We start from the raw sequence: 12,407 nt of genomic DNA, 5'->3' as shown, positions 1-12,407 counted from the left end.
GCAGATTCTATAAAAATGTGCGTAATTTAACAAGCTAATGAGCGCTGATAACAGCACTTAATGAATAATGAACGTTAATTGGCACTGATTAGAATTTAGGTGCACAACTCACTAAGCGAATTCTGTAATGATGTGCGCCGAACTTCAAATGAATGCAGGCAAAAAGGGGTATTGTTATGGGTGGGGAAATGGGTGTTTCATGCGCATTCCAAAGTGCATGCACCTAGTTATAGAATATGGCTAGTGTGCCAAAATCAATGCGTAGAGATTTACACCAAGTTTTCGTTGGTGTAAATTGATGCACATAGACTTAGTGGTTGAAATATGAACTAAGCGTATTCTATAATCGGTGCATAATACTGGATGGGAGGGGAGTTGGGAAGAGCAAGGTAGGGTAATGGGGAGGAAGAAATGTTGGATGGGAGGGCAGTCTGGAAGACTGGGGATGGGAGGCAGGAGGGAGGGAAGAGAAAGGGAGAAATGTTGGGTCTGGGGATAGAAGAGAGGGAGAAATGCTGAACAATGGGAAAGAGGGAGGAAAGAGATGCCACATCAAGGGGAGAGAGAGGACAAAGATGATGGAAAAGCAAACGGTCCGATATTCAAAGTGATTTAGCTGGCCGCAGATCAGTCAAACTGCTTTGTCAGGACTAGCCACTAATATTCAGTGGCATTTAAGCAGCTAAGTGCTGCTGAATATTGCGGTTAGCTGAAAGTTGGCTATATTGGGGGTGTTCCGAGGGCAGAGTCAGCACTTGGCTGCATAAGTGCTAATATTCAGCTGTTAAAGGGGAGATTCTATACATGGTGCCTAAAAAATTGGCGCTGAAATCAGTGCCTAATAATCATGTCCTTTCCAACTTCACATTCATGGTGGTCTAATTTTGCCAGCAAATCCGATGCTTGCTTCACCATTCCTCTGTGCCCTGAAATCAAGTGATGCTTAAGTCTTTTACCCTTGGCTATCACCCTATGCCATACAGCACTCTCCTTAACTGGGTACTCTGTCTCATTCATAGCTCTCACTTTCTTCAGCACATCTGAGATCCCTTCTTTCCAAAGCATGTTCCAAGCTTCCTGTTTCCTCGCCACCCATCTGTTGATCCTGTTAACAGTGAAAACTATGGTGAAAGGAAAGATCCATTTATATCTGTTGCCTTTTTTGTTACTCAGAAACTGTGTTACATCTCTCGTATCCTTTTTACTCTGTATCGTGGCTGGGGCCAAGCTTTGGGATAATTTGAATTCACAGTCCTCCCACGTAATTATTATGTTTTTTTTTCTCACTTGTGCCACTACAGTCTATTTAATTTCAAATGATTTTAAGCAAGCAATCACATCTCTGGGATTATTATCTCTGGACACCCCTAAACGTTGGTGTACCTTTTCCGTACTGATCAGGCCTAATCCTCAGTCCCAGTGACCTCCCCCAGCAGGGCAGCACAGATGCTTTGAAACACCTTTTTCAAGTCTGCAGCTCGGTGAGGCCTCTGATCCTTACATAATTTCTGTAGAAGCAGTTCTCAAAATCTTCTAGTTTGGAAGTTGATACATGTTGGAATTGGTAACTGTGGTTAATGGATGGCTTGATGAAGAAGGGTGGATGGATGACCCCACAACCAGAGATTCGATAGTACAGATAAGTGTTTGGTTCTCTCCTACATAACAAAATGCATTGATTTTTTTAAAATGTTGGAACTTTTTTGGACTTTCATTTTTGGTTATTTCTTCAGTTTTGAATCCAGTTTGAAACACAGCTATGTTGTTTTGTGATTTGTTTGCTTGTTAAGAGCCCCCGACCCCGGTTTTTTGAAGCAGTGGTTTCCTTTGTTTCCTCCATTTTTTTTTTTTTTTTTTTTTAGTTTTTACACTGCTGTTTTTTTCTGTGCTTGGGACAGCCAAAGAATAGAATTCAAATTAGGGGTTTTAGGTAATACGTAATCTCACCCTGGACAGTTGATGCTCAGTTTATTTAATAATATCTATTGTTAATAGCAAAGTAGCCTTATCCCAGTTGGAATGTGGTAAACATTTTTTCCTTGGTTAGTATATTAGGACCCTGTTTACTAAGGTTTGCTAGTGTTTGTAACATGTGCTAAATGCTAGTGCACCTATAGTGCGGCTTAGTAAACAGGGCCCCTTCTGTTTTACCTTCTAATTTTTGAATTTTTGTGAAATTTCTAGAATAGCGCCATTTCTATGTCAAAATGCCATGAGTTGGGTACTGGCAATTAAACCAGGTTTTAGCTGGTGTAAATACTGGTGCTCATCTTTGGGCTCTAAGCATTATTACAGAAAGGGCACTAAATATAAGAATATAAGAGGGGAATACAAGTTTTTTTGGTTATCCTCACTGGGCCCTACAAGAACTATGCCCTTCCAGTTCATCCTGAGACATCTTCTATACTTCTACATTTCAAATGTGTGAACTTTCTTTACTTCCCAAGCAGCAAAGGACTCAAATACAAATTCCTTCTAAGCGCACAACTATGGAACGCATTACCAAAAGCAGTAAAAACTACACTCGAACACCTAAATTTTAGGAAAGCACTAAAGACAGACCTGTTAAGAAGAGCATACCCCACCAACCCAACATTACCAGGGCCGTGCCAAGGGTCTCTGGTGCCCCCCTGCAGACTATCAGTTGGTGTCCCCCCCCCCCCGTCTCGCTTCTTCATTAGATGTTTCTCCATTGCTACCTGTATTTCCTTTAGACTGAAAACTACAGGCCCAGTCAGACCTGACAAAAGGGTCGACCACACCCTTCAATGTCAAGCATATACTAGAAAACTGTAAATTAGCTTACACAGGAAAGCAGTTTTAAAAAATAAACACAATTCCTGCTGTTTCTTAACACTGCTCTCCAGAGAAAGCACTGCCTTTATAAAGAGGCTTTTCAGTGGGACTTAGCCTATTAAAAACTATTAGCATAATTAGGAATGGCCAGCCCTTGTAACTGCAGAGACCTAAGCTTTGATTATGCATGTTCCTGTCTTTGTTACAGTGTGTGTGTGTGTGTGTGTGTGTGTGTGTGTGGGGGGGGGGTGGTCTCTTCATCTCATTTACACAGTCTGACCTCCCTGGCTCACTGGGAGCCCAGTCTCTTGGAGACTGCTATACATTGCAAAATAAGATAGCAGATGTAAATTCTCAAAGTGGACATATTCCAAACACTAAAATGAAAATAAAATGATTTTTTTTCTACCTTTGTTGGCTGGTGACTTTCTTTTCTGATCATGCTGGCCCAGTATCTGATTCTGTTGCTGGTATCTGTCCTCTTAACTCTGTTTCCAGGGCTTCCTTTCCACTGTATGTATCCCTCATTGATAAGTATCTGACTCTAAAGTTTAGCAATTTCATTAAAGCAAAATGTATTTTCAAATATCACAAACTCTCCCTATCTAAGCAGAATGTTTTATATAAAAACAAACACACAAAAAGCAATCAGATTTTTACTTACCAGCTATTCTACACTATACCTCAGCTAAACTTCCTCTTTGAACCTCAGCCAATTAAATGGATTTTAGTTGTAGCTATGATAATTATGTACACATCATTGCAGTCATGCTCTCCTCTCAGTGTACATGCTCAAAAAACAAAAACTTTGAACCACTTACAGATAACAATTACACTATTTATTTTTTATTTCTCCCCAGTCTCACTTGCACACCTGCCTCCAAACCTGTTCTCTTTAATTTGAATGTTGTTCCAGCTCACCCTGAATGAAAGTTGTTCACACACCAAAGCCATAAATAGCTGCTGGTTGTACTCTTTGAAGCAGCTTTAGCAGAGCAGTGTCTGTCTCAGCACTGCTGGGCTACCTTCACTTCCTGATGCCGGCAGGGGAGAGAGGAGAATCACAACTTCAGGTAAAAGATTTTGCAAGTGAGTGGCGCCGTCTAGAGGTCGGCGTCCCCCTGCGTCGCTTACCGTGTCGGCACGGCCCTGAACATTACCTGGACACTTGCGACACAATGTAACCAAAGACTAACGGACATTACCGGACTCTTCTTCTTCCCCCTTTCCCTCCCTAAATTCCTCCCCAATTGTACCTACCATACATGCATCTCATTCTACCACAATATCAATTTGTATTCATTCATACTATGTATTTGTTCAGACCGGAATCGGCTAACACCATTAATGGTTATATGTAAGCCACATTGAGCCTGCAAAAAGGTGGGAAAATGTGGGATACAAATGTAACAAATAATAATAATAAATCTGCAGCACCCTTTATAAAATAGCACTTAGCACTGATTTTTTTTCTGCCACCAATTTTTCAGCACTATTTATAGAGGGGCCCTATTACAAAGGCACACTGAAAAATGGCCACGGTAGTGTGGACATGTGTTTTGGGCACGCGCAGAATCATTTTTCAGCGCACCTATGAAAAAAGGCCTTTTTTTATTTTTGCCGAAAATGGATTTGTGGCAAAATGAAAATTGCTGCATGTCCATTTTCAGTCGGAGTCCTTACCGCCGGCCATTGACCTAGCGGTAAAGACTCACGTGGTAACCGGACAGTAATGACCTACCCTACACTCACCAAATGCCACTTGGTGCATGCCCAATATGTGCGTCAGAAAATAAACATAATTTTTCAGATGTGCATATCGGATGCGCGCCAAAAATGAAATTACTGCAAGAGCCACGCGGTAGCCGGGTGGTAACTCCATTTTGGCGTGTGTTGGGCACACGTAGATGCTTACGCAGCTTTGTAAAAAGGCCCCAGAATTCCTCCCTAGGCTCATAAATCTAGACAAATGAATGCCAGTCCTAAATTTATAAGCATACATTTTAAGTTCCAAATTTAAGATTAATTTTCAGATGAAAACTTACGCTCCTAAATTTGGATAAAAATAGGTCACAAATGTAGAAGCCAACTTAGGAGAATACATTTAGGAGCTCAGTTTTTTTTTAAAATATCTGTTTTCATTTATTTGCATAAAAATGCATGTTGAATAAACCTACCTCACAGCACATGTATTTTGACTCATATAAAAATGGGATTTGCATTAAGGAATTAAACTATGCACAGAAAGTTCATTTTCTAATCCGCAAACATAATTTCTTGCACATATTTCCTATACTACCATGCATACAAATGTAACTGGGCTGTCACTATTAAAGTTTAGAGGGAAATGTTCAGTTTTTTGGGGGAGCTTTCAGTCCCATATCTAGTTTGCATTTGAAGGACTACAAATTTATAATCCAAGGGAAAATCTTTGTCATTTTTTTTCCCTTTGAAAGTGCAGCTTGCATACACCTACGGATCCTTCTCCAGATGATACCTCCAGAATTGAACATACAGCAGTTCTCCAGATGTGATCTCAACAATAATTTATACATTAACATTTATTTTGTTTTAATTTTTGTATTGTTGAAATGTTTAATGTAAAGATTGTAATCTGCCTTGAACTTTTGAAGTTAAGCAGAATATAAATTCAAAATATTATATTAAACTACTTTTTTATTAAATGGTTCTGCTTCTTTTATGCAACCTACCATGTCAGTAGCTCCCTCTTCCAGCTTTTCTCTTTTGCAGTGATTAACGGCTGAGTCCATTACATCACTGTCATAGAAACATAGAACATGACGGCAGATAAGGGCCAAGTGGCCCATCCAGTCTGCCCATCATCAGTAACCACTAACATTTCCTTTCCTAAGGGATATGACTGTCCCACACTTTCTTAAATTCTGACACAGTCCTCATCTCCATGACCTGCACCGGGAGGCCATTCCACACATCCACCACCCTTTCTGTGAAAAAGTATTTTCTTAGATTCCTCTTACATCTATTCCTCTTAACTTCATTATATGCCCCCTCATTCCAGAGTTTTCATTCATTTGAAAAAGTCTTGCCTCCAGTATATTGATGCCACTGAGGTATTTAAACATCTCTATCATATTTTCTCTCTCCCGCCTTTCTTCCAGCATATATATGTTGAGGTTCATAAGCCTGTCCCTATATGTTTTCTGACAGAGTACTCTTACTAATTTTGTAGCCTCCCTCTGGACCAATTCCATCCTGTTTATATCTTTATGTAGGTGCGGTTTCCAGAATTGCACATAGCACTCTAAGTGGTGCCTCACCAGAGACTTACACAAGGGCACTTTCACCTCTTTTTTTCTGCTGGTCATCCCTCTCTTTATGCACCCAAGCATCTTTCTGGCTTTGACTGTTGCCTTTTCTACCTATTTGGCCACCTTAAGGTCATCAGACACGATCACCCTCATGTCCCGCTCTTCTTTTGTACACAGAAGCACTTCACCCTCTATACTGTACCGTTTCCTTGGATTCTTGTTCCCCAAGTGCATGATCCTGCATTTCTTAGCATTAAATCTTAGTTGCCAATGATCAAACAATTCTTCAAGCTTTATTAGATCCTTCCTCATATCATCTACACACTCTGGGGTGTCCACTCTATTACAGAGTTTGGTATCATCCCCAAAGAGACAAACCTTACCAAACAGTCCTTCTGCAATTTCACTCACAAAGATAGATGTTAAAAAGAGCCAGCCCGAGGACTGAACCCTGTGGGTACAGTACTGATAACAGCCCTTTCCTCAGAGCAAGCTCCATTTACCACTACCCTCTGTCTCCTTCCACTTAACCAGTTTTTAACCCAGTCAGTCACTATATGTCCCATACCAAGGGCACTCAGTTTATTTATCAGTCGCCTATGCGGGACCGTGTCAGAGGCTTTGCTAAAATCCAAGTACTCCACATCTATCACTCCTCTCATATACAACTGTTTGGTCACCCAGTCAAAGAAATCAGATTTATCTGACACGACCTGTCTCTAGTGAAGCCATGCTGCCTTAGGTCCTGCAGTCCATTCAGTTTGAAAAACCTCATGATCCTCCGCTTTAGAAGTGTTCCCATTAGTTTACTGACAACTGAGGGTTCTGTTCTTGGTCCCCTCCTCTTTTCTATCTACGCTTCTTCCCTTGGTTCACTAATCTCATCCCATGGCTTTTCCTACCATCTCTACTATGCTGATGACTCCCAAATCTACCTTTCTACCTCTGATATCTCACCTTGCATCCAAACCAAAGTTTCAGCGTGCTTGTCTGACATTGCTATCTGGATGTCTCAATGCCACCTGAAATTAAACATGACCAAAATCGAACTTCTCATTTTCCCCCCCAAACCCACCTCCCCACTCCCCCCATTTTCTATTTCTGTTGATGGCTCTCTCATTCTCCCTGTCTCCTCGGCTCGAAAACCTTGGGGTCATCTTTGACTCTTCTCTCTCCTTCTCTGCTCACATCCAGCAGACTGCCAAGACCTGTCGTTTCTTTCTTTACAACATCCGTAAAATCTGCCCCTTTCTTTCCGAGCACTCTACCAAAACCCTCATCCACACCCTTGTCACCTCTCGTTTAGACTACTGCAATCTGCTTCTTGCTGGCCTCCCACTTAGTCACCTCTCCCCTCTCCAATCGGTTCAAAACTCTGCTGCCCGTCTCGTCTTCCGCCAGGGTCGCTTTACTCATACTACCCCTCTCCTCAAGTCGCTTCACTGGCTCCCTATCCGTTTTCGCATCCTGTTCAAACTTCTTCTACTAACCTATAAATGTACTCACTCTGCTGCTCCCCAGTATCTCTCCACACTCGTCCTTCCCTACACCCCTTCCCGTGCACTCCACTCCATGGATAAGTCCTTCTTATCTGTTCCCTTTTCCACTACTGCCAACTCCAGACTTCGCACCTTCTGTCTCGCTGCACCCTACGCCTGGAATAAACTTCCTGAGCCCCTACGTCTTGCCCCTTCCTTGGCCACCTTTAAATCTAGACTGAAAGCCCACCTCTTTAACATTGCTTTTGACTCGTAACCACTTGTAACCACCTGCCTCCACCTACCCTCCTCCTTCCTGTACACAATAATTGATTTGATTTGCTTACTTTATTTTTTGTCTATTAGATTGTAAGCTCTTTGAGCAGGGACTGTCTTTCTTCTATGTTTGTGTAGCGCTGCATATGCCTTGTAGCGCTATAGAAATGCTAAATAGTAGTAGTAGTAGTAGTAGAACTGAGATCAGACTCACAGGTCTGTAATTCCTAACCTCCTCTTACTTCCGCTCTTGTGCAGAGGGACCACATCCGACCTTCTCCAGTCCTCTAGGAACACTCCAGACTCTAAGGAAGCATTGAAGAGGTCAATCAGTGGTGCCACTAGAACATCTCCAAATTCCTTGAGTACCCTCGGGTGTATCCCATCAGCCCCCATCACTTTGTCTACTTTTAGTTTAGCCAGCTCCTCCTGAACAGAGTCTTCTGAAAATCGGTCCCAGTCTACCATACATCCATCCTCATTAACATTTGTCTTCTGTGGTCCTACCCCTGGTCTTTCAACTATGAACACAGAACAGAAATAAATTTTAAGAAGTTCAGCTTTATTCTTATCAGCTTCTACATATTCCTCCTCCTCATCTTTGAGTCTCACAATTCTATTATGGCACCTTCTCCTGTCATTTATATATCTGAAAAATGTCTTGTCCCCCAATTTTACCGTATCGGCTATTCTTTCTTCCATTTGCCTCTTCGCATTCCTGACAGCTTTTACAGCTTCTCTTAGCTCAAGGTATTTTTGCCTGTCCTCCTCTTTCTGAGTCTTCTTGTAATGCATGAAGGTTAACCTTCTTTCCCGTACCTTTTCAGCTACTATAGTCAAGAACCAGAGCGGCCATCTTTTCGTCTTACTTTTATGTAGTTTTATAACATAAAGGTTTGTCACCTTTAAAATAGCTCCTTTCAGTTTTGCCCACTGCTGTTCTACTTCTTTCAGCTGTTCCCATCCAGCTAATTCTTTCCTGATAATTTCCCCCATCTTGGCAAAGTTAGTTATTTTGTAATCTAGGACCTTCAATCTTGAATAAGCCCTCTCCTCCTCTAGCTTAATAATGAACCACACCATTTGGTAATCACTAGATGCCAAATGATCTCCCACTGTAACATCAGAAACATTCTTCCCATTTGTGAGCACCAGGTCTAGAATAGCTCCATCCTGTGTCGGTTCTGTTACTCACTGCTGAAACAGTTCTTCCTGTAGAGAATCCAAGATCTCTTTGCTTCTAGACGACCGCACAGCAGGGATGCCCCAATAGACGTCCAGCATGTTGAAATCACCTGTCAGTACTACTTCCCCTTTCATAGATATTTTGTGGATGACTTCAGTTAAGTCTGTCCATTTCTTCTCATCAATAGCGCCAATAATTGAGTATAACAATGAATTATTGGCACTAATTAGAATCAATTAACATGCACAAATGTAAGTTTAAGCATGAGTTGAAAAAGGGGGCACAGAAATGGGAGAGCCATGGGCAGAACAGGGCTTGACTTTTAATTACATGCCTAATTATAGAATAAGGGACCTCTGTACCTAAATAGGTGCAGGCATTTGCACCACATTTTCATTGGGCTTAAGCACTATTCTATAAACTGAGCCTAACTTTAGGTGTGGTTTATAGAATATGTGCTTTTTTCAGTACTAATTTTTTAGGCTCCGTTTATAGAATCTCCCCTCTATGTGAGCCTTTGAGCAGCTGTAAAAACCTATGGTGTGGGTCACCACATGTAAAGAACAGCTTTCTGAAATTGCTATTTGCATGTGTATACAATCTGCATCTATAAACAGAAACATAGAAACATGATGGCAAAAGAGCCAAATGACCTATCCAGTCTGCCCCTCCGCAGCAACTACTATTTCCTCCTTTCCCTAAGAGATCCCATGTGTCCGTCCCACGTTTTCTTAATTTCAGATACAGTCCTTGTCATCTTATGAAAATCAGGTGTTCAACATTCAGAGTTTCAATCTATTTATTTATTTACTTTTTAATCACATTTTTATATCACATTAAATATGAATTAGATTGAAACCTGGGATCATTTAAAATCTTTTTTCCCCTGTGCTTACATCAGAAGAAAAAGGTGTCATGTATGAACTTTCTCCTTTTGTTTTGTAGATTGCAGTGGTATATTACATCGTTTAGTATTTATTATGGTTCTAGTAAATGAATGGTTATTCTATTTCGTGAGGATACAAGAATTTCTCTCAATATTTGATTTGTATTCTTAATGGAGGAAAAGACTTCAGAAGCTCTGCCCTCTCAGTGCACTATGTACATAGAGTAGATACAGGTTGCTGTGTATCTAATCTCGATTACTTAGTTGTAATTCTGAAATACACTCTTGAGATCGTCATTAGTTAAAAACCTCCTGGGGGGACTGATATTGCTTCCTCCCTAATCCAGTGTCTGTCTAACTGATATATTGTTAAGGGAGATCAGCACTTATCTTATCTGAGTTGTAGCTATGTTGTCCGGGTACGCTCTACAGAGAGCTCCTGTTTCGCCTCCGCTTCATAAGGAGCTGACCCCTTGGCTACTGGAATCTCCTGTGACAAACAAATCATACAGCATTTGAGAGTAGATCTAAGGAAACTGCTCTAGGATTACTGCTTATGGTCCCTAATATAAGGACCTACCTTGTCTCGAGCCTGTCTGATTTTGTCTGCAGGCTTAAACGCTGAATCAAAAATGGCGCCTGTATTTACACAGAACGCCACCAGCATGTGTGCGTCAGGAGTCTCGGTTAATCTACATAGACAATGTTTTATTTAAATTATTTAAAAGGGTCCTTGTCCTATCTCAACCGATCTCGGAAAGCTTTGAATAATTACAAAAATGCTTTCCATTCTGTGCGATTGTTTAATCCTGATGGAGTTAAGGTGTTTAGAGATCCAATGTTGTTCTGTCTGAATCAAAATTCTGTCTCTGTCTCCTCCCCGTATAGATTTGGGGACTTGGTCTAAGATCAAACATTTGAGGTCTGAAAACCTATGAGATGTATCCATGCAGTGAGCAACCAGTGGAGCCTCCCTCCATTTATGAATGATATTAAACTTGTGATCGCTTAGACGTTGTTTGAGGGGATGTGTGGTTTTACCAACATATGCTTTTTGGCAGGGGCAAAACAATTCATATACCATATGTGAGCTGTTGCAGTCTGTTTCATATTTTAGATTATACTGTCTATTGTCTCCAGGATTAATGAAAATTTGTGTGCTTGTCCTCAAATGTTTGATCTTAGACCAATGACTAATGACGAGCTCAAGAGTGTATTTCAGAATTACAACTAAGTAATCAAGATTAGATACACAGAAACCTGCATCTTCTCTATGCACATAGTGCACTGAGAGGGCAGAGCTTCTGAAGTCTTTTCCTCCATTAAGAAAACAAATCAAATATTGTAAGAAATTCTTGTAACCTCATGAAATAGTGGTATATTATACAAATGCACTTGCCTTTTTTATTACTACTACTTCACAGTGAGGTATTGAATAATGAGGAAATGGCTTCCCTCATGCAGAAGTTATGTCCAGCATCAGTCTAAATGTGCCAACATTGCCCAATTCAGGACACTATTAGCCGCCAAGTTCATATAAAGTTAATTATGTTCAGTGGAAAATAAATCTGTTGGCTCAGTCTGTTTGCTATGTGAATATTCTATCATTGGAGGTTCAGGACAAATATATTCCACGTATTAGAAAAAAGGGAAAAAAGACTAAACGTCAGCCGGCGTGGCTAAACAGTAAGATAAAGGAAATCATTAGAGCCAAAAAACAATCCTTCAGAAAGTGGAGAAGAGAACCAACTGAAAGTAACAGGATAGATCATAAGGAATGCCAAGCCAAATGCAAAGCGGAGATAAGGAGGGCAAAAAAGGACTTTGAGAAGAAATTAGCGTTGGAAGCAAAAATACATAGTAAAAATTTTTTTAGATACATTAAAAACAGGAAACCGGCCAAAGAGTCGGTTGGGCCGCTGGACGAAAATGGTGTTAAAGGGGCGATCAAGGAGGACAAAGCCGTAGCGGAGAAATTAAATGAATTCTTTGCTTCGGTCTTCACCGAGGAGGATTTGGGGGGGACACCGGTGCCGGAAAGAATATTTGAAGCGGGGGAGTCGGAGAAACTAAACAAATTCTCTGTAACCTTGGAGGATGTAATGGGTCAGTTCAGCAAGCTGAAGAGTAGTAAATCACCGGGACCTGATGGTATTCATCCCAGAGTATTAATAGAACTAAAAAATGAACTTGCGGAGCTACTGTTAGAAATATGCAATCTGTCCCTAAAATCGAGTGTAGTACCGGAAGACTGGAGGGTAGCCAATGTTACTCCGATTTTTAAGAAGGGTTCCAGAGGAGATCCGGGAAATTATAGACCGGTGAGTCTGACGTCGGTGCCGGGCAAGATGGTGGAGGCTATTATTAAGAATAAAATTGCAGAGCATATACAAAAACATGGACTGATGAGACAAAGTCAGCACGGATTTAGTGAAGGGAAGTCTTGCCTCACCAATCTAATGCATTTTTTTGAGGGGGTAAGCAAACATGTGGAC

This window comes from Microcaecilia unicolor, chromosome 2 (assembly GCF_901765095.1).
Source record: "Microcaecilia unicolor chromosome 2, aMicUni1.1, whole genome shotgun sequence".
NCBI classification, from domain to species: domain Eukaryota; kingdom Metazoa; phylum Chordata; class Amphibia; order Gymnophiona; family Siphonopidae; genus Microcaecilia; species Microcaecilia unicolor.
The sequence above is the reverse complement of the archived record's forward strand: the minus strand, read 5'-3'. Positions refer to the sequence as shown.